The sequence below is a fragment of the Dendrobates tinctorius genome, unplaced genomic scaffold (assembly GCF_039654945.1).
Source record: "Dendrobates tinctorius isolate UK_male_01 unplaced genomic scaffold, ASM3965494v1 ptg000037l, whole genome shotgun sequence".
Taxonomy (NCBI): domain Eukaryota; kingdom Metazoa; phylum Chordata; class Amphibia; order Anura; family Dendrobatidae; genus Dendrobates; species Dendrobates tinctorius.
The window spans coordinates 1,564,725-1,592,230 of record NW_027361705.1 but is presented as its reverse complement, the minus strand read 5'-3'; the positions used below and the strand labels follow the sequence as shown (position 1 = coordinate 1,592,230).

At 44.3% G+C, this 27,506-nt stretch overlaps 1 protein-coding gene across 7 annotated transcripts in view; it reads left to right on the top strand.

Moving 5' to 3' along the window:
• The window catches only part of LOC141088011 (sphingomyelin phosphodiesterase 3-like), an 854,992-nt gene that overhangs the window by 451,904 nt on the left and 375,582 nt on the right, over positions 1–27,506 (top strand). For all 7 annotated transcript variants that reach the window (XM_073573854.1, XM_073573852.1, XM_073573848.1 and 4 more), the window contains one exon: positions 15,689–15,756. The gene's annotated coding sequence lies outside the window, so the exon portion shown is untranslated. The remainder of the gene's footprint in view (positions 1–15,688; positions 15,757–27,506) is intronic.

The following is a 27,506-nucleotide window of genomic DNA, read 5'->3' as shown; positions in this document are numbered from 1 at the left end:
TACTGTCGACCACGAGTGTGCCCCCCCTGCTTGGTCATGGCCACAGCACTTGCAAGTTGCAATACTTACCTCTCTCTGCTCCACCGCTGTGTAGTCTGGGCAGTTAAATCCTTCACAGGGACGGCCACTAGTAATTTTTGTTTATTGATCGATGATGGTTAAGATGTAGCTATGGCCTGTCCTGCTTGCCTCTACCTTCAGATGATCAATGGCTACCATTTGTAATGGACGTCAACTTACAAGTAGATGCAGTGGTGCTTTATGATCACCTTTCACAGTTGTGATAGTAACAGACGTGTGACATTCCTGCCACCATTTTTCAATGTCTCCTCTCATGCCAATCCAATAGAATCGCCTACGACCTGTGGCTTCTGTCTTTTGCACTCCAAAATGACAAGACACATCATGATAGGCAGTGAGGACCATGTCTACATCTCTCCCTGTGATCACAATTTGATGGAGACGAGTAACGTGATGTGATCCGCGCTACTGCGATAAAGCAATCCTTTCTTCACAAAGAACCGTTTTTGCTGTCTCCACAGACACAGTAATTGAGGGTCTGTATCGCCTCTGCAACATCTACCGGGAGGTTTTCTCACGATGAGTAATTCCCAAATTTCTGCTAACACTCGATTTTCCATCTGTACTTGTATCCATGTAGTTTCCAGCAGCGGAGAGTCTGGACTGGCTTACTGAGATTGAAATATATACGAAGATTTAAAAGTACCACAAAACTGTATACTGTTGTACGCTTCGACTACCTTTCCCTTTTTCTACTTTTTAAATTCTGGTGTAATACATAGTGAGCCTGTGAGTGTTAGGAACGGCGGAACGCACTAAATAAATAAATAATAAAGTGCGTTCGCCGCTTGGGGTCCACCGCTATATGGCGGTATAATGTGCTCGGGTTCAACGTCACCCGATAAGCACGGAGCGGACTCTGTTAAACTCACAGAGGCGCTGTAACAAAAACATACAAGTATACACTGAGCCAGTTAGACTTCACCGGACTCAGTGAAATTGCACGCACGGTATCTGGTCACAGGACACGGTTCCAAGACAGGGGACGGTGTCCGTCTAGACCTACCGTGCGTGCGGCGTCGCTCCTGCGGATGCCGGTAAGTGCTGCTACATGCAGCGCGGCGGCAGACACAGCCGCTAAGCGATGGTGCCTTGAGAGACGTGACACCACCGGACGCTAGTGTAGAGGTGCGGTGTGCACAGTGGCCTATGGCTTGCCACTGACTGGTGCGGACTGTAACTATAGTTCCCTATCCACATGCGTAATATCAGAGGGAAGGGAATCTTACTGAGTCAGGCACCAGAATCATACATCCATTCACCATTCACACATCTACAAGAATAGCCTATACTAGCGCATGGCCGAACAGCCATGCGGCCCTTTTATAGCCGTGCGCTGCCGGGACCTTCCAGATCTCTGAGATGGACCAATCAGATCAGGAGAAGGACCTGAGCACATGACTCCCGACCTCCAATGGGAGATCGTCTCATGAGCATGCTCAGAGGAGCGGCAGAGGGACTTAGCCTCAGGAGTAACTTGCTGCGAAGCAGTATGTGAGGCTCTGGACTCCTGCTGTGTAGCCGCATTACCCCCCCTCCTGGCAAAATTTTTTGCCACGTACCACCTTATGTCCCACAGAGGCATAGGCCTCAGGCTCGTCCGCAGACCACAGATGACTTGAAAAACCGGGACATGTGAATTGGTCCAAGAGAAGGCACGTGGAGGGCTTCGGGGATGGCTAAGTTGCCAGGAGCCGAAGTTGGAGTGGGGCGCCGAAGTGTGTCGGCTGGCGTCTTCATTCATATTACAGAGATTTGAGCGACATGCGGGGTGCGACCCAGACTGTCGCGGACCTCCATTGCCTGGTCTGCCACCGGCAAGAGACACTGTAACCCAGCCGATCTCTGTTTAGAGGATCTACTCCGAGCACAGGAGGCGCATGCCTGAATATATTTTTTAGTGTCCTGAGCCCTGTGCGGCCACCAATAAGAGCTAGCCAAGAGTTTTGTGGTACGCTTGTAACCAAAGAGACCACCCACCCTGGACGCGTGTGCCCACGCGAGTACTTTGGACCACAGGTGAGGCGGAACAAAGGTTTTGCTCGGCGGCACTGGTTCAAAGACGACAGGAGCCATGAACTTCAGATTCCCAGTGAGGGGTGCGGAATGATCCGCAGGCACCTCCACAGAGGCTACTTGAACACTGCCCCCCATGCACCTTCCCACACACTCCTTGCTCCAGCCCAGTATACTCCCTGAGGACCACTCAATATGGGGAGAATGGCAACGTAACCAGGGGAGTCCGAGAAGCACCTGGTCGATGCCCTTAGGCATGATGAGCAGGATCAACGTCTCGCGATGAGACGGGGATATTGAGAACCCCAGGGGTGCTGTCTGGTGGGTAATCTGATACGGTAAGGAAGATCCGTTAACCACCCTAACGGTCACAGGGTGAGGAAGTGGCACCAGTTTAATGGCGTATTTTTGGGCAAAGGCTGAGGACATAAAGTTTTCCTCTGCCCCAGAGTCCACTGTGACCTCTACCTCCCAGGAGGAAGCCCCGCTATCTAACGTCCCTCGGAATACTGGTTTGGAGGAGAACGTTTTCATATTAGGTAGATCTCCACCAACTGCCACCGGAGGTGAACGTTTTTTCGACCGCTGTGGACATCTATTAGCCAGGTGGTCCGACTGTCGGCACAGGTAGCAGCAAGTGGGACCCTGTGCCGGACGTGGTTTTGGACCGGTACGGGACACGTCCATGGGTTCAGGAGGTAAAACCTCCAGATCAGTAGGCTCCAGCAATTCGGAGAAGCCAGCAGTTGACCTAAACTTCTGTCTGGATTGAATACGCTCCAGCCCACGCTCCGTAAAACGGAGGTCTATACGGGTGGAGATCGCTATAAACTATTCCAGGCTGATGGGAACCTCCCTGGTGGATAAGGCATCTTTGACATGCTCAGCCAACCCTCTCCAGAACACAGGGATGAGTGCTCTATCAGGCCACTCGAGCTCGGAAGCCAGTGTCCGGAAATGAACGGCATACTGACTGACCGACTGAGTTCCCTGCGTAAGCGCAAGTAACTGGAGAGAGGTATCATGAGTGACCCGTGGGCCCAAAAAGACCTGCTTTTGAGATGTTAAGAACTGAGCAGCTGTCCAAACTTCTGGGTCACCACTTTCCCACAGTGGCGTGGCCCACTCTATCGCCCTGCCCGACAGAAGGGAAACGAGGAACCCCACCTTACCCCGTTCTGTAGGGAAACGTGCGGCCAGTAACTCAAGCTGAATAGAGCACTGGCTCACGAAACCCCTACAGGAGGCGCTATCGCCAGAAAATTTATCGGGCAACGGGAGGCGGGTAACTGTTGGTGCAGGCGTGGACGTGGACACATGTGAGACAGCCTGTGTGACTGCCTGAGCAGCAGCCTCAGTAAACTTCGCAGCGGAGTCGGCACTCTCGACAGTAGCCAACCTACTGCTGAATTACTGCTGAAGCTGCTGCATGTCTGCCATTATTAGCCAGACATTGGCGAAAGTATAATGTTAGGAACGGCGGAACGCACTAAATAAATAAATAATAAAGTGCGTTCGCCGCTCGGGGTCCACCGTGCAGTAGGTGTTAAAACCGCTGCTAAACAATGGCAGACGCGCTCTATGGCGGTATAATGCACTAGGGTTCAACATCACCCGATGAGCGCGGAGCGGACTCTATTAAACTCACAGAGGCGCTGTAACAAAAACATACAAGTATACACTGAGCCAGTTAGACTTCACCAGACTCAGTGAAATTGCACACACGGTATCTGGTCACAGGACACGGTTCCAAGACAGGGGACGGTGTCCGTCTAGACCTACCGTGCGTGCGGCGTTGCTGCTGCGGACGCCGGTAAGTGCTGCTACATGCAGCGCGGCGGCAGACAGAGCCGCTAAGCAATGGTGCCTTGAGAGACGTGACACCACCGGACGCTAGTGTAGAGGTGCGGTGTGCACAGTGGCCTATGGCTTGCCACTGACTGGCGCGAACTCTAACTATAGTTCCCTATCCACATGCGTAATATCAGAGGGAGGGGAATCTTAATGAGTCAGTCACCAGAATCATACATCCATCACCATTCACACATCTAGCAAGAATAGCCTATACTAGCGCATGGCTGAACGGCCATGCGGCCCTTTTATAGCCGTGTGCGCTGCCGGGACCTTCCAGATCTCTGAGATGGACCAATCAGATCAGGAGAAGGACCTGAGCATGTGACTCCCGACCTCCAATGGGAGATTGTCTCATGAGCATGCTCAGAGGAGTGGCAGAGGGACTTAGCCTCAGGAGTAACTTGCTGCGAAGCAGTATGTGAGGCTCTGGACTCCTGCTGTGTAGCCGCAGGAATCCGACGCCTAACAGTGTCTGTGTCTCACTCCGGAAGTATAGACGGAAATTAACAATTACACCTAGACTGGATACACCTGGTTTGTGCTGATACAGTACCTTTGTTCAAAATTTTGTATTACGGTATCATCCATAGTGAGTGATCGTGTGTGTTTTATGCCTTCTATATATATGGTGATTCGGAGATATCAATTTTTACCCTATACTCGATACAGCTTGTATCTTGTTATACAGTACCTTTGTTCAACATTTAGTATTACGGTCAAATCCATACTGATTAAGCGTCTGAGAGTGACTACGGGACTATGTATACGGAGATTTCAGTTGTACCCTATAATATATATACACTTGCTATCTTGTTATCCAGTACCTTTTTTACAACATTTTTTATTATGGTCAAACCTAGACTGAGAGAGCGTCTGAGGGTGACTCCGGAAATATATACCGAGATTTCAAATTTGGCCAACACTGTAAACAGCTGTATACTTCTGATACAGTAACCTTTTTAGCTATTTAGATTCTGGTGTAATCCATAATGAGCCTGTGAACATCTGTCTGTTAGTCCAGCAATATATTAGGAGCTTTAAGATTACCCCAACACTGTATACAGCTGTATGCTTGTGTTACATTACCCATTTACAGCTTTTCATATTCTTGTGTAATCCATACTGGGCCTGAGAGCGTTTGTGTCTGCTTCCTGAAATGTATACGGAGATTCAGAATGTATACATTATACTATATATACACCTTGTATCTGGTGATACTGTACCCTTTTTCAACTTTTTATTTAATTGGGTAATCCATACTGAGCCTGTGAGCGTCTGTGTATGACTCATGAAATATATACGGAGATTTACTGTTAACCCTAGACTGTATGGAGCTGTACGCTTCTGATACAGTACCATATATCTGCTGGTATTTTGGGTCCATTTTCCAAAACATGAGGAAGTATGGTGGAAGAGGACACGGACGTGGGCGTGGGGGGGCCACCTTGTACTGATGGTGGTGCTTCTGCTGGTAGTGCCAAAAACACAATAGCAGCTAAGGCAGGAGGTGTTGAGCCTGCATAATTGTGTAGCTCTGGAAGGCCTGGAAGGCTCCGTTTTCTGGGAGTAAGTAGACTGCTTTTGAAGCCGAAACATCAGGAACTGTTTTTGGCTTACATTGCTGAAATAGCCTCCAGCTCTATCGCCTCCTCTTCTGAAGTTTAAAAAAATGCAAGCACTGAGTCGTAATTGCAGGCTTCTGGTCAGGAGCAACCCATTTCCTTGTGTCCTTCACCCACACCAAAAGTGAAGGATGCGGCAGCACACACTTCAGATTACTCCATGGAGCTCTTTTCACATACCATGCCTGGGATAATTAAAAATGGGGCCCATCATATACTGGAGCATTCCAAATGGGGGACATCAGACACTGGAGCAGCATTTACGGGGCCTATTATACTCTGGAGCATGAGAAATGGGGCCCATTATATATGGAGCATTATTAGGACCCATCATACACTGGAGCATCATCCATGAGGCCCATCATATACTGGAGCATTCCAAATGGGGGACATCAGACACTGGACCAGCATTTACGGGGCCTATTATACACTGGAGCATGAGAAATGGGGCCCATTATATATGGAGCATTATTAGGACTCATCATACACTGGAGCATCATCCATGAGGCCTATCATATATTGTAGCATTATAAATGGAGCAAATCAGACACTGGAGCAGCATCTATGGGGCACATGATACACTGGAGCATTAGAAATGGGGCCCATTATATATGGAGCATTATTAGGGCCCATCATACACTGGAGCATCATCCATGAGGCCCATCATATACTGGAGCATTCCAGATTGGGGACATCAGACACTGGAGCAGCATTTACGGGGCCCATTATACACTGGAGCCCATTATATATGGGGCATTATTAGGGCCCATCATACACTGGAGCATCATCCATGAGGCCCATCATACAGTCATGGCCTAAAGTTTTGAGAATGACACAAATATTAATTTTTACAAAGTCTACTGCTTCATTTTTTCTAATGGCAATTTGCATATACTCCAGAATGTTATAAAGAGTTATCAGCTTAACAGCAATTACTTGCAAAGTCAATATTTGCCTAGAAAATGAACTTTGTCCTCCAAAACACATTTCAACATCATTGCAGCCCTGCCTTAAAAGGACCAGCTAACATCGTTTCAGTGATTGCTCCATTAACACAGGTGCGGGTGTTGATGAGGACAGGGCTGGAGATCAATCTGTCATGATTAAGTAAGAATGACACCACTGGACACTTTAAAAGGAGGCTGGTGCTTGGCATCATTGTTTCTCTTCTGTTAACCATGGTTATCTCTAAAGAAACACGTGCAGTCATCATTGCACTGCACAAAAATGGCCTAACAGGGAAGAGTATCGCAGCTAGAAAGATTGCACCTCAGTCAACAATCTATCGCATCATCAAGAACTTCAAGGAGAGAGGTTCCCTTGTTGCCATAAAGGCTCCAGGGCGCCCAAGAAAGACCAGCAAGCGCCAGGACCGTCTCTTAAAAGTGTTTCAGCTGCGGGATCGGGCTACCAGCAGTGCAGAGCTTGCTCAGGAATGGCAACAGGCAGGTGTGAGTGCATCTGCACGCACTGTGAGGCGGAGACTCTTGGAGCAAGGCCTGGTCTCAAGGAGGGCAGCAAAGAAGCCACTTCTCTCCAGGAAAAACATCATGGACAGACTGATATTCTGCAAGAGGTACAGGGAGTGGACTGCTGAGGACTGGGGTAAAGTCATTTTCTCTGATGAATTCCCTTTTCAATTGTTTGGGACATCTGGAAAATGGCTTATTCAGAGAAGACCAGGTGAGCGCTACCACCAGTCTTGTCTCATGCCAACTGTCAAGCATCCTGAAACCATTCATGTGTGGGGTTGCTTCTCAGCCAAGGGAATGGGCTCTCTCTCAGTCTTGCCTAAAAACACAGCCATGAATAAAGAATGGTACCAGAATGTCCTCCAAGAGCAACTTCTCCCAACCATCCAAGAGCAGTTTGGCGATCAACAATGCCTTTTTCAACATGATGGAGCACCTTGCCATAAAGCAAAGGTGATAACTAAATGGCTCAGGGAATAAAACAGAGATTTTGGGACCATGGCCTGGAAACTCCCCAGATCTTAATCCCATTGAGAACTTGTGGTCAATCATCAAGAGACGGGTGGACAAACAAAAACCTTCAAATTCAGACAAAATAAAAGCATTGATTTTGCAAGAATGGACTGCTATCAGTAAAGATATGATCCAGAAGTTGATTGGGAGCATGCCAGGGAGAATTGCTGAGGTCCTGAAGAAGAAGGGTCAACACTGCAAATATTGATTTGCTGCATTAACTCATTCTGTCAGTATAACCTTTTGCTTCTCATAATATGATTGCAATTATATTTCTGTATGTGATAAAAACATCTGACAAACACACATAAAAACCAGAGGCCAGCAGATCATGTGAAAATATAATATTTGTGTCATTCTCAAAACTTTTGGCCATGACTGTATACTGGAGCATTATAAATGGGGCAGACCAGACACTGGAGCAGCATCTATGGGGCACATGATACACTGGAGCATTAGAAATGGGGCCCATTATATTTGAAGCCTTATTAGGGCCCATCATACACTGGAGCAACATCCATGAGGCCCATCATATACTGTAGCATTATGTGGAGCTCATCATATACTGTATGGAACATTATATGTGACCAATTATTCTGTATGGAGAAATATATGGGGCTCATTATTCTGTATGGCGCACAATGTGGTGGCCATAATACTGTATGGAGTAATATACTGTCCTTTTTTTGAGCTATTGTACAATTTAAAATAGATCAGTCATGTCATGTAAGCAGTGAAGTATTTGTCATTGTATTATACCTATATTTCTGTGCCGTATCAGAGCATCATGAGTTGTGGTATGTGTTAAAGGGGCACTCTGACACTCTTTGGCCCAGGGCACACTAAAACCTGGAGCCAGCCCTTCCCCCCCACAACTTTAGCCAAATAACCCCCAGTTTTCAATGCCTAACTATTATTATGAAGTAAATTCATGTTGACAAGTTTAAGTAATAAGAATTGATGTTTTTGGCATTGAAATGGGCACTGTAGGAGTGTTTACTGTCCTCCACTCCCTGCCAACTTTGCTTCCCCATTGACTTGCATTGGGTTTCGTGTTTCAGTCGGCCTCCGACTTTTCCCTATAGTCGGCCGATTTCGTTCGACCCGAGTTTTGCGAAAGTCGGGTTTCATAAAACCCGACTCTACCCTAAAAAAGGCAAAGTCGCTCATCTCTAATATTTAAAAAAAATCTACTCTATCCACAGGACAATAGTCCGTCAGAGTCTTCTTACAATGGACACTGTTCCCCCAGACCTTTGAGATGTATTCTTTTTTCTAATTGACTGGTAGACAATGCTGAGCTCAAAAGCTACAGTAAATTTAAGCTTCGTTCTACACATTATTGTTGGATTAAAGGGATGTGACAAAGTCACTGGCAAGATGCTGGAGGCGAGATACATTTCATTGAGGTTAATGGCTTCACTGATGTGAAACTCAGGAGTTTTCCTTCAGCACAGTAAAGGGGGTTTTACACATAGCGATATCGCTAGCAATATAGCTAAAACGTCACTGATTTTGTGACGTTATAGCAATATTGCTAGCGATATCGCTATGTGTGATATTTATCTCCAACCGGCTCCCCCGCTGGCTGTCGCTGATCGCGCGAGAATGTCCGGCTCCATTTCTCGTCGTCCGCTTCCTGCTGGGCTTACTGCTGTGTGAGACGAGCGACGTGTGGAGGCGGGCGGGAGGACATCAGGATCGCTGTGTGTGAAAGGTGGGTATCGTGCGCTGCGTCACTGCTACATCGCTGTGAGATCTTTCTGTGTGAAAGCTCACTAGCGACCATTTAGCGATGCACCAGCGATCCTGACCGGGTCATATCGCTGGTCGGATCGCTGGGGCATCGCTAAATGTAAAAGGGCCTTAAGTGTTGCAAGAGGTTAACAGCCAATTTGTGAAAGGGCTGGGTTTTTTGTGGACAACTATTGAGTGAATAGGAGGTTGTCCACCTTATCTTCACCCCAAGGTGTGGTCTGGGCTTAAATAGTTGGCCTCCAGAGGCAGTCAGTGTTCAGCATGTGTGGAGAGAGTAGCTCCAGGAAAGTTCTTATGTTGGTGCTAAACTGAATCAGGAGGTTTTGCTGACCCTGAGCAGGGCGGATCCCTGCAGCTAAAGAGACTGTGAGATACCATTTTATTTTGCTTTTGCCATTTTGCCCAAAGGGCTGTGTTTATTTTTATGTCACGTTGGTTTATGCTGCATACATAATAAACCATCTGAAGATTTAAAGAGACAGTGTGCCTGTGTCTACCTCAGTGTTCAGCCGAGTGAGCCGATCTGCCACAGGGGACTTTAAAACAAAAGGTATGTAGTTGGTCACAAAGGCAACTACCTGTCTTTTGTACACGGCGCCAGTCATTGACTGCTCCTACCAGAGATTCAGCTGCTCCCTGTCAACAGAGCAGACGTTTCTCTTCCTGTAGACAGAGCGGGACTACTGGCATCATGCTGATAGACAGCTGGCTTCCCCAATTAGGCAGCGAAGAGTCTGCTGTCAATCAGCATGACACCAGTAGTCCCACCCTGTCAACAGGAAAAGAAACTGCTGCTCTGCTGACAGGTAAGGTCAGAGGAAGTCTGTGAGAGTTCTCTGCTGGCAGAGAGTGGTGCTGGGCACAACGGGCAGGTGGGTAGCAACTACCTGCCTGATAGTGCTTAGGCACTTTATTTTTTTAGTCCCCGATATCCCCTTAAATGATAACAGTAGAGTATGTTCTCCTGATAAACCTACACATGTGGTCAAAATTGTTGGTACCCCTTTTTTAATGACAGAAAAACCCAAAATGGTGACAGAAATAACTTGAATCTGACAAAAGTAATAATAAATCAAAGATCTATCTATGAAAATTATCTATGATCAAAGATCTATCTATGAAAATTAACAAATGAAAGTCAGACATTGCTTTTCAGCCATGCTGAAATTTTAAAAAATAAAAATAAAACTCATGAAACAGGCCTGGACAGAAATGGTGGTACCCCTTAAAATAAAGTGAGAAAAGGGACATGTTAACCCCTTTACACCCAAGGGTGGTTTGCACGTTAATGCCCAGGCCAATTGTTACAATTCTGACCACTGTCCCTTTATGAGGTAATAACTCTGGAATGCTTCCATGGATCCTGGTGATTCTGACATTGTTTTCTCGTGACATATTGTACTTCATGTCAGTGGTAAAATTTAATTGATATAACTTGCGTTTATTTTTGAAAAAACGGAAATTTGGCAAAAATTTTGCAATTTTCCAAATTTGAATTTTTATGCCCTTAAATCACAGATATGACACCCAAAAAACTTAATAAGTAACATATCCCACATGTTTATTTTACATCAGCACAATTTTGGAACCAATTTTTTTTTTTGTTAGGAAGTTATAAGGGTTAAAAGTTGACCAGCGATTTCTCCTTTTTACAACACCATTTTATTTTTAGGGACCACACCACATTTGAAGTCAATTTGAGGGGTCTATATGATAGAAAATACCCAAAAGTGACACCATTCTAAAAACTGCACTCCTCAAGGTGCTCAAAACCACATTCAAGAAGTTTATTAACCCTTCAGGTGCTTCACAGGAATTTTTTGAATGTTTAAAAAAAAAAATGAACATTTAACTTTTTTTCACAAAAAAAAATAATTCAGGTCCAATTTTTTTATTTTACCAAGGATAACAGGAGAAATTAGACTGCAAAAGTTATTGTGCAATTTGTCCTGAGTACGCTGACACATGATATGTGGGGGGAACCACTGTTTGGGCGCATGGCAGAGCTCGGAAGGGAACAAGCGCCGTTTGACTTTTTCAACGCAAAATTGGCTGGAATTGAGATCGGGCGCCATGTCACGTTTGGAGAGCCCCTGATGTGCCTAAACAGTGGAAACCCCCCACAAGTGACCCCATGTTGAAAACTAGACCCCCAAGGAACTTATCTAGATGTGTGGTGAGAACTTTGAACCCCTAGGGGCTTCACAGAAGTTTATAACATACAGCCGTACAATTAAAAAATCATATTTCTTCCACAAAAATGATCTTTTCACCCCCAATTTTTATTTTTCCAAGGGAAACTGGACCCCAAAAGGTATTGTCCAATTTGTCCTGAGTACTCTGATACCCCATATGTGGGGGTAAACCACTATTTCAGCGCATGGCAGAGCTCGGAAGGGAAGCAGCGGCATTTGACTTTTTTGGCTGGAATTGAGATTAAACACTATGTTGCGTTTGTAGAGCCCCTGATGTGCCCAAACAGTGGAAACCCCCAATTCTAACTCCAACCCTAACTCTAACACACCCCTAACCCTAATCTCAGCCCTAGACCTAACCTTAGCCCTAGCCCTATTGCTAACCCTAGCCCTAACCCTAAACATAACCCTAACCCTAATGGGAAAATGGAAATAAATACATTTTTTTTAAATTTTATTATTTATCCCTAACTAAGGGAGTAATAAAGGGGGGTTTGGGTTACTATTTATGGCGGGTTTTTATGTTTGGCAGCTGTCACACGCTAAAAGACGCTTTTTATTGTAAAAATAGTTTTTGCATCACATTTTGAGAGCTATAATTTTTCCATATTTTGAACCACCAAGTCATGTGGGGTCTTATTTTTTGCGGGACGAGTTGACGTTTTTATTGGTACTATCTTCGGGCACGTGACATTTTTTGATCGCTTTTTATTCCAATTTTTGGTATGCAGAATGAACAAAAACCAGCATTTCATGAATTTCTTTTGGGGGGGTGCACCGTTCCGCGTATGGTAAAATTGATAAAGTGGTTTTATTCTTCGGATCAGTACGATTACAGCGATACCTCATTTATGTCTTTTTTTACGTTTTGTCGCTTTTATGCAATGAAAACAATTTTATAAAAAATCATTATTTTTGCATAGCTTTATTCTGTGAGCTATAACTTTTTTATTTTTTCGCTGATGACGCTGTGTGGTGGCTCGTTTTTTGCGGGAGAAGATGACGTTTTCAGTGGTACCATGGTTATTTATATCCGTCTTTTTGATCGCATGTTATACCACTTTTTGTTCGGCAGTATGATAATAAAGCATTGTTTCTTGCTTTGTTTTTTTTAAGGGGTTCAGTAAAGGGGTTAACTAGTGGGATAGTTTTATAGCGTGGGTCGTTACAGACGCGGTACTACTAAATGTGTATTATTTTTATTTAGAAAAAAAAGAATTTATTAGGGAATATTTTTTTTTAATTTATTTTGTGATTTTTTAAATTATTTTTACACTTTTTTTTCTTTACTTTATTATATTGTCCCAAGGGGGACATCATTGTCCGATCTGACACTTAGAACAGCACTGTGTCAGATCAGCGATCTGACAGGCGCTGCTGTAGGCTTCCTTCTGCCTGCTCTAAGCAGGTAGTGAGGAAGACGCCTCCCTGCAGGACCCTGAAGGCCCCCGCGGCCATATTAGATCTGGGGGCCTGCAGGGAGGAGGACTCTCGGAGCGACGCAGCATATCGCGTCGCTCCGGGGGTTGCAGGGAAGCACGGAGGGAGCCCCCTCCCTGCGCGCTTCTCTCCTTTACCCCCGGTACACTGTGATCATGTTTGATCGCAGTGTGCCAGTGTGCCGGGGGCGGTCCGTGACCGCCCCTGACACAAAGTGCCAGGTGTCAGCTGTGATAATCAGCTGACACCCGGCCGCGATCAGCTGCGCTCCCTCCGTGAGCGCCACTGATCGCGTGTGACGTAATATTCCGTCCTTGGGACTTAGGTCCCAGGTCACATGGACGGAATATTACGTCCAATGTAGGAAAGGGGTTAAATCAAGGTGTGTCCACTAATTAGGATCACAGGTGTCTACAGTCTTGGAATCAGTGAGTGGGCCTGTATAGAGGGCTACAGATACTAACTGTGCTGTTTGGTGACATGTATCAGACTCAACATGGATGAGAGGAAGCGAAGGAAAGAGTTGTCTCAGGAGATTAGAAAGAAAATGATAGACAAACATGTTATAGGTAAAAGTTATAAGACCATCTCCAAGCAGCTTGATGTTCCTGTGACTACAGTTGCACATATTATTCAGAAATGTAAGCTCCATGGAACTGTAGCCAACCTCCCTGAATGTGGCCGCAGGAGGAAAATTGATGACAAATCAAAGAAACTGATAATACGAATGGTAACAATAGAGCCTCCAAAAACTTCTAAACAGATTAAAGGTGAACTTCAAGCTAAAGGAACATCAGTGTCAGATCGCACCATCTGTCATTGTATGAGCCAAAGTGGACTTCATGGGAGACGACCGAGGAGTCAACATTTTTGAAAAAAAAATCATAAAAAAAGCCAGACTGGAATATGCCAAACTACATGTTGACAAGCCACAAAGCGTCTGCGAGAATGTCTTATGAACAGATGAGACAAAAATGGAACTTTTTGGTAAGGCACATCAGCTCTATGTTCACAGATGGAAAAATGAAGCATATCAAGGAAAGAATACTGTCCCTACTATGAAACATGGAGGAGGCTATGTAATGTTTTGGGGCTGCTTTGCTGCATCTGGCACAGGGTGTCTAGAATCTGTGCAGGGTACAATGAAATCTCAAGCCTATCAAGGGATTCTAGAGAGAAATGTACTGCCAAGTGTCAGAAAGCTTGGTCTCAGTCACAGGCCCTGGTCTTGCAACAGGATAATGACCCAAAACACACAGCTAAAAACACGCAAGAATGGCTAAGAGGAAAACATTGGACTATTCTGAAGTGGCCTTCTATGAGCTCTGACCTAAATCCTATTGAGCATCTTTGGAAAAAGCTGAAACATGCCATCTGGAAAATGCAACCTTCAAAACACGAGACAACTGGAGCAGTTTGCTCTTGAGGAGTGGGTCAAAATACCTGTCGAGAGGTGCAGAAGTCTCATTGACAGTTACAGGAATCGTTTGAGAGCAGTGATTACCTCAAAAAGTTGTGCAGCAAAATATTAAGTTAGGGGACCATCATTTCTATCCAGGCCTATTTCATGAGTTTGAATTTGTTTTACATTCTGTGGAAGCATGGTTGAAAAGCAATGTATGACTTTCATTACTTCATTTTCATATATTTTTTATTTATTACTTTTGTCATATTCAAGTTATTTCTGTGACCATTGTGGGTTTTTCCTGTCATTAAATGAGGGGTACCAACAACTTTGACCACGTGTGCACTTAGGAGAAATGCGTCAAGATTTATAACTACTTGTATGCTGAATGACATCATATTGATTCACTCTGTTGGATGAATTGAAATCTATAGGGATTTATACACAATTATAGTTAAGTTGCTATCTGTGTTTTCCAACTATATTGCTGGGAGTTCCCTATTGGTTTATTGCCATGTCACTAACCACTGAGCATGTTTATTAAGGAAATTTATTTTTTCCAATCTAGTATCGTGACACAATATTTATATTGCTTTATTGGTATGTGTTTATGCTTATTTGGTTTAATTTTAATATCTTACATACACTAAACGAACTGAGCTCTATAACTACCTGTAGTTATCTGTTATATTTATTCCTTTGCTGAATATAGGGCCTTATATGGTCAGTAAGTGATAGCCGATGGTGAGCAAGGGTGCCAATTGCGTTTAACTTAGAGTGCCAACCTCCGAGGCAAGGAAGGGACCCACTAGTAAGGGAATAGGGTATCTGTAGTCCACTTCACTGAGTAAAGAATCTGAGTAGGAAATGACCTGAAGGCGTCTATATTTTAACTTTTCTTATATATACTGTTTATAGTGAGCATAACAGGTTATAATGTATTATTTGTACCCTTCATACACAAGTGTTTAGTTGGTTAATCCAGTATATTTTTTATTGTACCTATTTATATTATTTTCTGATGATACTAACTTAACAGGAGTTAACGGGAAAGGAAAAGTTATTCCTGAAAAATCCCTTAAATCCAAAGTCTTCATCTGATATGGATGATCTTCCATGACAAATCAAATATTGAAATCTTATTTTAATACAGAAACTTCAATGTCATGAACTGGATTCTTTGAGAGCTAGGGGTCTGCTGAAGGCAAACATGTAATAGTGGCACAGAGCATTGGGGTTTGGCTCTATGTAAGGACCATTGTAAAGTTCTCTTATTGGTTTTGAAGTATTTTAAATATGAAATGATTAGGACCTTTTTTTCTATGTTTTCAGAGAGGAAGAGAAACTCGGCTGATGACCTTGGAACACCAGGGAGGAGGACGGCGGATCCTTATTGTCTGGTACGTTCTTTTAGTACCTGCTAGTTATCCTGGGTCAGGGTTATTGCTGACCACAGATAAATTGTGCCTTGCAGCGCTGGAGTCCTGGGTTTGAATCCCACCAAGAACAACATCTGCAAGGAGTTTGTATGTTCTCCCCGTGTTTGCGTGGGTTTCCGCCCACATTCCAAAGACATACTGATAGGGAATTTAGATTGTGAGCCCCATCAGGGACAGTGATAATAATGTGGGCAAACTCTAAAGCACTGCGGAATATGTTAGCGCTATATAAAAATAAATATTATTTATTAACACAAGCCGGCTCACTCAGTTCCTTATGTTGAGACTGGAGAGCCAGGACATTCACCCTTGCAGTTCAGTGGGTGATATCACAAGATAGAAAAGTGTTGCCGAGCTTCTGGTGTAGCACATGACTAAAGGTACTGTCACACTAAGCGATATCGTTAGCAATATCGCTATAACTTGTGACGTTATAGAGATATTGCTAGCGATATCGCTGCGTCTGATACTTACCTACTACTCACTCCCCCGCTGGTTATCGCTGATCGCGTGAGAACGTCCTGGACCGCTAATCGTCGTCAGCTTCCTGCGGCGCTTCCTGTGGAGAGACGAGCGTGGAGCCGGGCGGGAGGACGCAGGATCGCCTAGTGTGACAGGTAAGTAGCGACCCCCATCCCCAGCGATGTCGCTGGTGAGATCTGCCTGTGTGGCAGCTCACTAGCGACCACTTAGCGATGCACCAGCGATCCTGACCGCGTCCTATCGCTGGTGCATCGCTAAGTGTGACAGTACCTTAAGAAAGTAGGTTGTGTCCAAAACGCGTTTTTCATTTTTTTTTTATTAAGGAACTTACCGTAGTTTGCCTTTTATCTTGAATATAAGAAAATGTGAATATGTTTAGTCGCTGCAGGAAGCTGAACCCTTTTATATTCGTGAAACGTGACACATTCATGTAAGTGCTGTCCAATAAACAGGAATTCCTAAATCAGTTTAGTTATTGCCATCTTAAAGAGAACCTCTGACAATGTACAATGTTTGACGAGGCTGAAGTTAAAGGGAATCTGTCACCCCTTTTTCGGCCTATAAGCTGCGGCCACTGCCATCAGGGGCTTATCTACAGCATTCTGCATTGCTGTAGATAAGCCCCCGATGAAACCTAAAAGATAAGAAAAACACGTTAGATTATACTCACCAGGGGGCGGAGTCGGGTGCAATGGGTGTCGCGGTCCGGTGCCTCCCATCTTCATACGATGATGTCCTCCTCCTTGCTTCTCCCTCGGCTCCTGTGCAGGCGTACTTTATCTGCCCTTTTGAGGGCAGAGTAAAGTACTGCAATGCGCATGTACCGGGAAAGGTCAGAGAAGTCCGACGCCTGCGCACTGCAGTACTCTGCTCTGCCCTCAACAGGGCAGATAAAGTATGCCAGCGCAGGAGCCGAGGGAGAAGTAAAGAGGAGGACATCATCGCTAGAAGATGGGAGGCGCCGGACCGGACGCCAGGGTGAGTATAATCTAACTCATTTTTCTTATCTTTCAGGTTACATCGGGGGCTTATCTACAGCACCCTGATGGCGTGTCCGCAGCTAATAGGCCGAAAATGGGGTGACAGACTCCCTTTAACTTCAGCCTCGTCAATGTTCTAGCAAAACAATACAAAAAGGTAGAATGAAATTAAACTATTAATCAGAGGGACATGAAATGTGAGCCATTCCCATATAATGTAATGGGAGATCTGACTGCATTGTTTGTTCAGATTGTGATGAAGGGCCTCCTTTTGGAAGTGCATTGAGCAGCAGGGTGGTGTGCTGGTAAAAGGGAAAAAATAAAAATCTCTTTTAAATCTTCTGCCTGAGCGAGTGTGAACAAGCTGAGTGTGACCTGAGTGTAAGTGCGAACTGTGGTAAGTGTGTGACTTGTGATTCAGTGACTTTGGATTCAGGGAGTTTCCAAGGGAGGTATTACTGAATTGCTGTTATTTTTTATTAATACTTTTTATTTATTTTTGCTTATCATTTTGTCTGGTGCAATCCCCATTAGGATGTGCCCCACTATTGCCAATGCCATCCAGTGCACGTCTTGCCCGCATGTATGAAATCCTTGAACAGCCGGTCGAGGGTGCATACTGCTGTGCGAGATGTGAGCAAATTGTGCATTTGGAAGCCCAGATACTGGATCTAAATGTGCGGCTGGCAACACTGAGATCCATAGACAATATGGAAAGGAGTCTTCTGCTCACTGAGCAGACGCTCAATGGGATAGATGAGGGGGGATGATAGGTTGGAGCTGCAGGACAATGAAGCAGTTAGCTGGGTGACAGTTAGAAGGTGGGGTAGAGGGAAGAGCACCAGGGAGGCTAGTCCTGATCTGGCACACCCCAATAAGTTTGCTAAGTTGGCAGATGAGGGGAGTGTTAATGCTGCAGCAAGGCATGTCCTCTGAAAGCCGGAGGAGTGTCTGCTCCAGTAAGGGGGGAAATAGGAGAGCAGGACAGGCCAGACAGGTTCTGGTAGTGGGAGACTCAATTATTAGGGGAACAGATAGGGCAATCTGTCACAAAGACAGGGATCGTCGAACGGTGTGCTGCCTACCTGGCGCTCGAGTCTGACACATCGCTGATCGGGTTGACAGATTACTGGGAGGGGCTGGTGAGGATCCAGCGGTCATGGTGCACATTGGCACAAATGACAAAGTTAAAGGTAGGTGGAAGGTCCTTAAAGATGATTTCAGGGAATTAGGCTGTAAGCTTAAAGCAAGGACCTCCAAGGTAGTATTTGCGGAAATACTTCCTGTACCACGTGCCACGCCAGAGAGGCAAAGGGAGAATAGGGAGGTTAATAAGTGGCTCAGGAATTGGTGTAGGAAGGAGGGGTTTGGGTTCCTGCAGAACTGGGCCGACTTCTCAGTTGGCTACAGGTTATACGCTAGGGATGGGCTGCACCTCAATAGGGAGGGTGCAGCTGTCCTGGCGGAGAAAATGGCTAGAAGGTTGGAGGAGTGTTTAAACTAGGGATGGGGGGAGGGTATTCCTTTTATAGGAGGGGAAGACAGTGCAGATAGAGACTTGGGCACAAATAATGAAATTGGGGGTGGGGGTGGCATGGGGGGGTGGGGTTAGAACAGTTAACAATTTAAGAAAGAATAGAGGTACATAGAGATACATAAAGTGCATGTATAGTAATGCAAGAAGCCTCGCCAACAAAATGGAGGAATTGGAGTTAATGTTGTTGGAACATAATCATGACATGGTGGGGATATCTGAGACATGGCTGGACGAGAGCCATGACTGGGCAGTTAATTTACAGGGCTATAGTCTGTTCAGAAATGACCGTACAAATAAGCGAGGGGGAGGCATGTGTTTATATGTAAAATCATCCTTAGCACCCATCCTTCGTGATAATATATATGAATCTAATGAAAATGTAGAGTCCCTGTGGGTAGAGATAGGTGGAGGCGGGAAAAATAAATTACTGATAGGGGTTTGTTATAAGTCTCCAAAAATAATGGAAACAACAGAGAATATCCTCATAAAGCAAATAGATAAAGCTGCGACTCAGGGAGAAGTCATTATTATGGGGGACTTCAACTACCCTGAAATACATTGGGGAACAGTTCCAGCAAAGTTAATAGGTTTTTGACAACTATAAGAGACAATTACCTTTCACAACTGCTTCAGGACCCAACAAGAGGGGGGGCACTGCTAGACCTAATATTAACCAACAGGCCAGACCGCATATCAAATGTAAGGGTTGAGGGTCACTTGGGTAATAGTGATCACAAATGAATAAGTTTTCATGTATCCTTTAATAAGATGTGTAGTAGAGGAGTTACAAGGACACTAAACTTCAGGAAGGCAAATTTCCAACGGATGAGAGATGATCTTGGTGCAATTAACTAGGACGATATCCTGAGACATAAAAATACACAGAGAAAATGGGACACGTTTATTAGCATCCTGAATAGGACCTGTGCACAATATATACCATATGGGAATAAACATGTTAGAAATAGGAGGAAACCACTATGGCTAAATAGAGCTGTAAGGGGCGCAATAAGTGACAAAAACAAAGCATTTAGAGAATTAAAGCAAGTAAGTAGTGATGAGGCACTAAATAAATACAGAAGATTAAATAAATTCTGTAAAAAGCAAATCAAGACAGCAAACATTGAGACAGAGATATTCATTGCCAGAGAAAGTAAAAATAATCCCAAAATATTCTTTAACTACATAAATAGTAAGAAGCTAAAAAATGATAGTGTTGGCCCCCTTAAAAATAGTCTGGGTGAAATGGTGGATGAGGATGAGGAAAAAGCCAATATGCTAAATGACTTTTTTTCAACAGTATTTACACAAGAAAATCCAATGATGGATAACATGATCAGGGATAAAAATCCTCCATTAAATGTCACCTGCTTAACCGAGCAGGAAGAATGGCGGCGTCTAAGAATCACTAAAATTGACAAATGCCCGGATGGGATACACCCTGGAGTACTGCAGGAATTAAGCACAGTTATAGATAGACCATTATTTTTAATCTTTAAAGATTCCATAATAACAGGGTCTGTACCACAGGACTGGGGTATAGCAAATGTGGTGCCAATATTCAAAAAGGGGACAAAAACTGAACTTGGAAATTATAGGCCAGTACGTTTAACCTCAACTGTGGGTAAAATCCTGAAGTGTTTTCTAAGAGATACTATACTGGAGTATCTGAAGAAGAATAACCTCATGACCCAATATCAACATGGGTTTACAAGGGACCGTTCCTGTCAGACTAATCTGATAAGCTTTTATGAAGAGGTAAGTTCAGGACTGGACCAAGGGAATGCAGTGGACGTGGTGTACATGGACGTTTCAAAAGCTTTTGATACGGTGCCACACAAAAGGTTGATGCATAAAATGAGAAACAATGGGGATAGGGGAAAATATGTGTAGGTGGGTTAAGAGCTGGCTCAGGGATAGGAAACAAAGGGTGGTTATTAATGGAGCACACTCAGACTGGGTCACGGTTAGCAGTGGGGTACCACAGGGGTCAGTTTTGGGCCTGCTTCTTTTTAACATATTTATTAATGACCTTGTAGGGGGCATAGCGAGTAGAATTTCAATATTTGCAGATAACACTAAACTCTGCAGGGTAATCAATACAGAGGAGAACAATTTTATATTACAGGAGGATTTATGTAAACTAGAAGCTTGGGCTGATAAATGGCAAATGAGCTTTAATGGGGATAAATGTAAGGTCATGCACTTGGGTAGAACGAACAAGATGTATAATTATGTGCTTAATTGTAAAACACTGGCCAAAACTGTCACTGAAAAAGACCTGGGCGTATGAGTGGACGACAAACTCACATTTAGTGGCCAGTGTCAGGCAGCTGCTGCAAAGGCAAATAAAATAATGGGATGCATTAAAAGAGGCATAGATGCTCATGAGGAGAACAATTTTACCTCTATACAAGTCACTAGTGCGACCACACTTAGAATACTGTGTACAGTTCTGGTCTCCGGTGTATAAGAAATAAATAGCTGAACTGGAACGGGTGCAGAGAAGAGCGACCAAGGTTATTAGGGAACTTGGGGGTCTGCAATACCAAGACAGGTTATTACACTTGGGGTTATTTAGTTTGGAGAATCGAAGGCTTAGGGGTGATCTTATTACAATGTATAAATATATGCGGGGACAATACAAAGACCTTTCTAATGATCTTTTTACTCTTAGACCTGTGACGGGGACAAGGGGGCATCCTCTACATCTGGAGGAAAGAAGGTTTAAGCATACTCACAGACGCGGATTCTTTACTGTAAGAGCAGTGAGACTATGGAACTCTCTGCCATATGATGTTGTAATGAGTGATTACCTACTAAAATTTAAGAAGGGACTGGATGCCTTTCTTGAAAAGTATAATATTACAGGGTATATACACACTAGTTTCCTTAATATTGCGTTGATCCAGGGAGCTAGTCTGATTGCCGTATGTGGAGTCGGGAAGGATTTTTTTTTGCCAATGTGAAGCTTACTGTTTGCCACATGGGTTTTTTTTTGCCTTCCTCTGGATCAACATGTTACGGCAAGTTAGGATAGGATATGGGCTGAACTAGATGGACTTAAAGTCTTCCTTCAACCTTAATAACTTTGTTACTATGTAATATAGACAACATGAAATGATGAGATATTAAACCGTGAGGATTTCTATTATTTGCAGCATTCGTAGTAATAATGTAAGACAGCAGGGTAGTTGAGAAATGGGCTGTGGACAGCAGCATAGTCTCCAGCGCCTCGATTCACTTAAGTCTAAGTTCGGGAATTGCCCATTTCAGGTTTCATTATTCTATTTTTGAATAAGGTAATTTAGGCCCTTGTCAGAGTTTTATGGAGTTTTATGAATTTGTCTAAAGGCCTGATAGTGCCATAAACCAGCAAAACATTAAAAAGGACTTGACAAAAAAGCAAGAATTTGAGGCTAACTCAATTATTACAGCCATGTATATTTCACTAGGAAATTGCTGCTTTTCAGTAAAAGCTCGGACACCATTAATATGATTGATATGACTAGTCCATTGGGCCATTCCTCCGAGGCCTCTAGCTGACTGACAGGGCTCTCCCAACACTTAAATAGGGAGAGACCTGTCAATCTAACATACATTGTTGCAATAACAGAGTCGGCCTGTGATTCATGCTACCTGTAGTTCTGACAGTATGAGGCAGTGTCAAGTTTCCTTTAATTACCTGATAACTCCTCTGTTGCTCCAGTGCCACCACATGAACAATTAGGCCACTGATTGGCTGCAGTGGTAACTTGGGTGGACAGAATGGGATGTAAACAGAGACTGGAAAGGAGCACCAGGTAGCAGGGCTAGATTGAGAGGCAATTCATCAGGTAAGTAATAGTTTCCTTGTTATTTTATCGGTTTTTGTTGATGCCAAAAATCGCATTTCCAGCATGGACCATTTATGGTATAAGGCTGACCACCTGTGTCTCCACTTCCAGCACCTAAATACCGCTCAGTCTTTTTCTGAGTATATTTTCCATAGCGGTAGTATGGTCAGTAAAGGTCCCTATTACTGGAGATTGATGAGATGTACCGATCTGTCATTTTAAACCATTTAAGTGGAACTAAATGCTTTTCCATCCATTTTGCACACAATATGTTCCGCTGGGATCCTGAGTGATTGTTTATGAGAAGCCCAGTAATGCAGTGTGTGAGGATTAGCTTATTGAATTGTATAAAACATTGCTGTCTTAAATAAAGACAATTAGCTTTCCTTGAATATCTATGTGTGCGAAGGGAAGCTGTGTGGGATGGAGACGCATTCACATCAGAGCTCATTACACCTACTTTGTTCTCGTCATTGGCTAACACCTCTAATGCTGTAACCACAGAGGAAACGGCAGGGGTTAAAGCCAGCATGTGCTATGATGTCACAAACTGCACGCACGGTGTCCTAAACAGCACAAGCTTACCTAAAAATAATCGGCTCTAGTAATAAAAATAACAGAAATTAGCATTTATGATCTTGTTTCCTTTATACATTGTGCAATAATGCACTATATTTATGTGAAGAAGTCAGTTGTACAACAGTTAATACATTTAATGGGAAATCACTTATGCAACGATATGAGCAATATTTTACAGAAGCCAAACAGATTCAACACTTTAGACTTATGTGACATAACTGCACATATAGGGGCTTACAGTACATTTAGGTGTCTGTCCCAAAATGTGTAACTGTTCCAGAATTCCAGCATATTAATGAGGAATTCTCGTCAATCTTTACAAATAAAGGCTTCCAAGCTGTCACTTTCACGTCCCTGGTGTCACACCTCACTGTCTCCTCCATTGTGTATTCTTCGGTCACTGTCCCTGCATTCCATAGGCTTGGGGTCCATATACAGTATACAAGCCATCTGGTGGTACTAAACAATTGTCGATTGGTAAATATTTTCTGATCATTTAATTACCTGTTTACACAGAAAAACAGCACTAAATGGTTTCCAGTGGGTAATTAGTAACTAGATGTGTGCCCGATGCTATCGCATCGGGAAGGCAGTAACATCACGATGGGGGCAGCTTTGTGGTGTTGAGAGTGGCAGCCCACCCACTTCCATGCAGTCACAACCGGCAGGAAAGACTGTTTTGCAGCCTGTGCTGGAGATGGTGGGCGGCACCGCTAGAGGGTGGCCGCACCCAATCTCCAGCACAGGCCTCAAGCCGTGGTCTTTCCTGCCGGCTGTGACTGCACGGAGGTGGGTGGGAAGGCAGCGGTGGGATTCGGCGCGTGTAGTCAGGCATCCCTCTCATTACTCCCCCCTCATTACACCCTCTCATTACACCCCCTCATTATACCCCATTTATTACACCCCTCTCGTTATATCCCCTCATTACACCCCTTTCACAGCCTCGTGATTGCCTGGATCCGAGTGGCAGATGGGATCTGAGCGGCGGCTGGGATCCAAGCAACGGCCGGGATCCCAACAGTGGTCGGGAGCCCAGCAGCGGTTGGGATCGCAGCGGTAGCCTGGATCCGAGCGGCAGCTGGGATCCCAGCGCCGGTCGGGATCGCAGCGGCGACCTGGATCTGAGCGGCAGCTGGGATCCCAGTGGCGGTCAGGATCGCAGCGGCGTTCGGGATCGCAGCTGCGTCCTGGATCCGAGCGGCATCACTTAGGTGTTCCAAAATGGCAGTCGGCGTACTTCCGGTGCGGAGCAGTGGATTGTGGGATTTGGGGACATCGAGACGGAAGTGGATGACAGTCAATTTAAGGCAATTATATGTATAGATAGATCAATCACTGTCCATAGGCAGCAACGACAGTCCAGCTTAGACTGCAAAATTATAGTGACGAGAGCATTCCAAATATTTTAGTGTAAATGTGCCTTAGTCTGTAGAGCCATTTATATGAGCTGATAATCAGGGTATGTATGCTTGTTCCATGATTGTCTTCTCATCTGAAAAGGCAGGCAACCAAACGGCGAGTAAAATGCTCACTGAATGACTGCCACACTCGATATGGGTAATTCCGGCGGACGGCACAGCATACACAAACAATGGGATGGAAAAAGGGAGAGGAATGGGGCACCTCCTATCAACAACCTGGGGGCTCGCAGTGTGTGGCGCTTAGTGCTCCCTCTCCCTGGTATGTGCTTGACTAATTGCCTTTTGTCTGGCCACAAGGCTGTCATGGTATTTTCTATCCTGGTGACCAGCTCTGGTTTATTCCTTTACTCTGCTCTGCTGGCCATTTACTATTAACCCCTGACACCTTCCTTGTGACCTTATGGTATATGCTACTTGGTACTGACATATCTGGACTATATTTATATTATTATCTTGATATCTATTGAGGTGCACTATTTACCATCACCCTGTGATTTTCTCTTTGTGTCACTTTTGTAACCACAACCTGTCAATTTTTATCTGGTCTCTTAATAAAGATTTGTGATTTTTACCACATCTTATCTTGGACATTTTTGCACTGATCTTTCTTCTGAGTAAATTGTATGTTTACAATGTGTCCTGCTCCTCCACTATGTTTCAATGAGCCGGGACAGTATTTTATTGTATTACCTTCCTTTATGATCATTCACATATGATGTAACTCATTTCTAGCTCATTGTGCTACCATTTTTGTTCACTATCAACAACCTGTGCCTATCCCTATACTCCCCTAACGTCCTATGCTGGTCCTCCCCCCCCCCCGCCGCCATCACATGCCTTATCCCTAGCTGTCAGCTCACTATACCCTGGCTAGTGCACTGGCCGGCAAGGACGCCAGACTCACCACTGCAGATGTTATCAACACAGGGGAAGTGACAAGCACGAGACAGAAAAGGAAAGGGAAAACGATACTTAGCTCCAGCCTCTGCTGTCATGCTCCAGACAGTAAAGGATGTGGAATATGGAACTCAAACTCCACAGAAGCAGCAGGCTGGTCTTCATAGAATAACTCTAATACCAACAGCCAGCTGATTCGTCATGTGACTATTTAAAGTACGATGGGAGTGGTCACCAACCACATGAGTTGACCAGCAACAAAGCAGCTGCCAGTAAGGAAACTGGAATTAACCCTTGCTGACCCAAAAGGAAAAAAATATTTAAATTATAGCAGTACCAGAGCTGTCACGAATCTAAAAATGAATCGTGACAATGACTGTATTAAAGGAATTGTCTGGTTTAAAACTACAAGTCTGAAAATAATCACATCGCACACTGTGAGGATTCTCCAATGTTGGTGCGAGGAAATGCAGACATGCAACCACAAATATGTGATATGCACAATCCTGGCCACACTCTGACTACATGGGTGCTGCCTGGTTCAGTGCAAGTGTATTGAGAGATGCTGGAAACAGTCTAGTTTCCAGGGAAGTCCAAAATATAAAGCTGTCACACCACAGTTTAAAAAAACTGGAGAAGTTCAGAGAAGAGCCACCAAAATGGTGACCGGTCTGTTAACCATGTCCTATGAAGAACAGTTACAGGATTTAGGAATGTTTAGCTTGAAAAAAGAAGATTGAGAAGAGACTTAATAGCTGTCTACAAATATCTCAAGGGCTGTCATATTGTCTGGGATGATTTAGTGAATCCTGCTTTGAGCAGGGGGTTGGACAAGATGACCCAGGAGGTCCCTTCCAACTCTACCATTCTATGATTCTAAACACCATGCTTCATTCAGTAAGGCCTAATTCACACATCCGTTGTACATGCCTGTTTGACAGCACTTGGACTCATAGAGGTTTCAATAATAATCGAAACTTCCAAACTGATCGGTGTATTCGGTCCTTGAGACTCAGAATACACCGACAGATTCTCATCCATTTTGCTATTCAAATTCAACCATTCAAGTCTATGGGGGTCCATTAAACATGAATGAAACGTGTTGACCTAGTTTGTACTTCATTGTTCCATCAGTTTTTCACTTGTAAGATTCAGTAAATAAATGAAAGTTTAGACAATTTATCTGTTTCAGTTTTTATGAATGCATGAGAAGAAAATGGATGCTACACTGTGGAGGAAACATGATGAGAGAAAACGCACAGATGTAAAATTGACATAGGTGTGTGAACGCAGCCAAAGGAGCACAGAGACAGCTTATCTTTTCTGACATCAAAGAGTTAGATGTTGAAATTCATCTGCGCCTTTCTTCAGTCAGGAAGCCCCCATACATATTAAATTGTCAATGGACCATGCTGAAATCTGCCAGTCTTGTGTTGTGTCTTGTATCAGCCTTCAAGTTTGGCGTCCTCTACTGACAGATGCAATAAACTGCTGAATGCAGCTGTTAGAATTGGAGACGACGCGGGAGAACTGTGCTATGCCACACGCTTTCTGAGCTATGAATAGAAGGGCGAACACTGCTGGCCTGTGGGATTAAAGCTGTATTTGTGTCTTAAGTAACAGGCAGGTGATACGAAGGCCTGTGTGCTGCAGTGAACAGTGCAGCCACCTGTTGCACATACGGCCGCCTAATCACAAAGCGAAATCTTAATCCTACCTGATTGGAGCTGGAAAGCAACTTCCAGAGCCAACAACACCTGTTGCAGGCTGCAAACTGAGCCAGCAACAGATCACACATAGTCCTTGTGTCACATCATCCTGGCTGCAGCTTATTCTATATCCTACCATTTATGTTAGAGAATTTCCACCCAAATGACATTATGCATGGATGCAATGTATAATAAAGCGTACACTCCAGCTGCTTCATGTTATTCATATTTTATGTTCCTGCTTATTGCACTGTACTTCCCAGGATGTG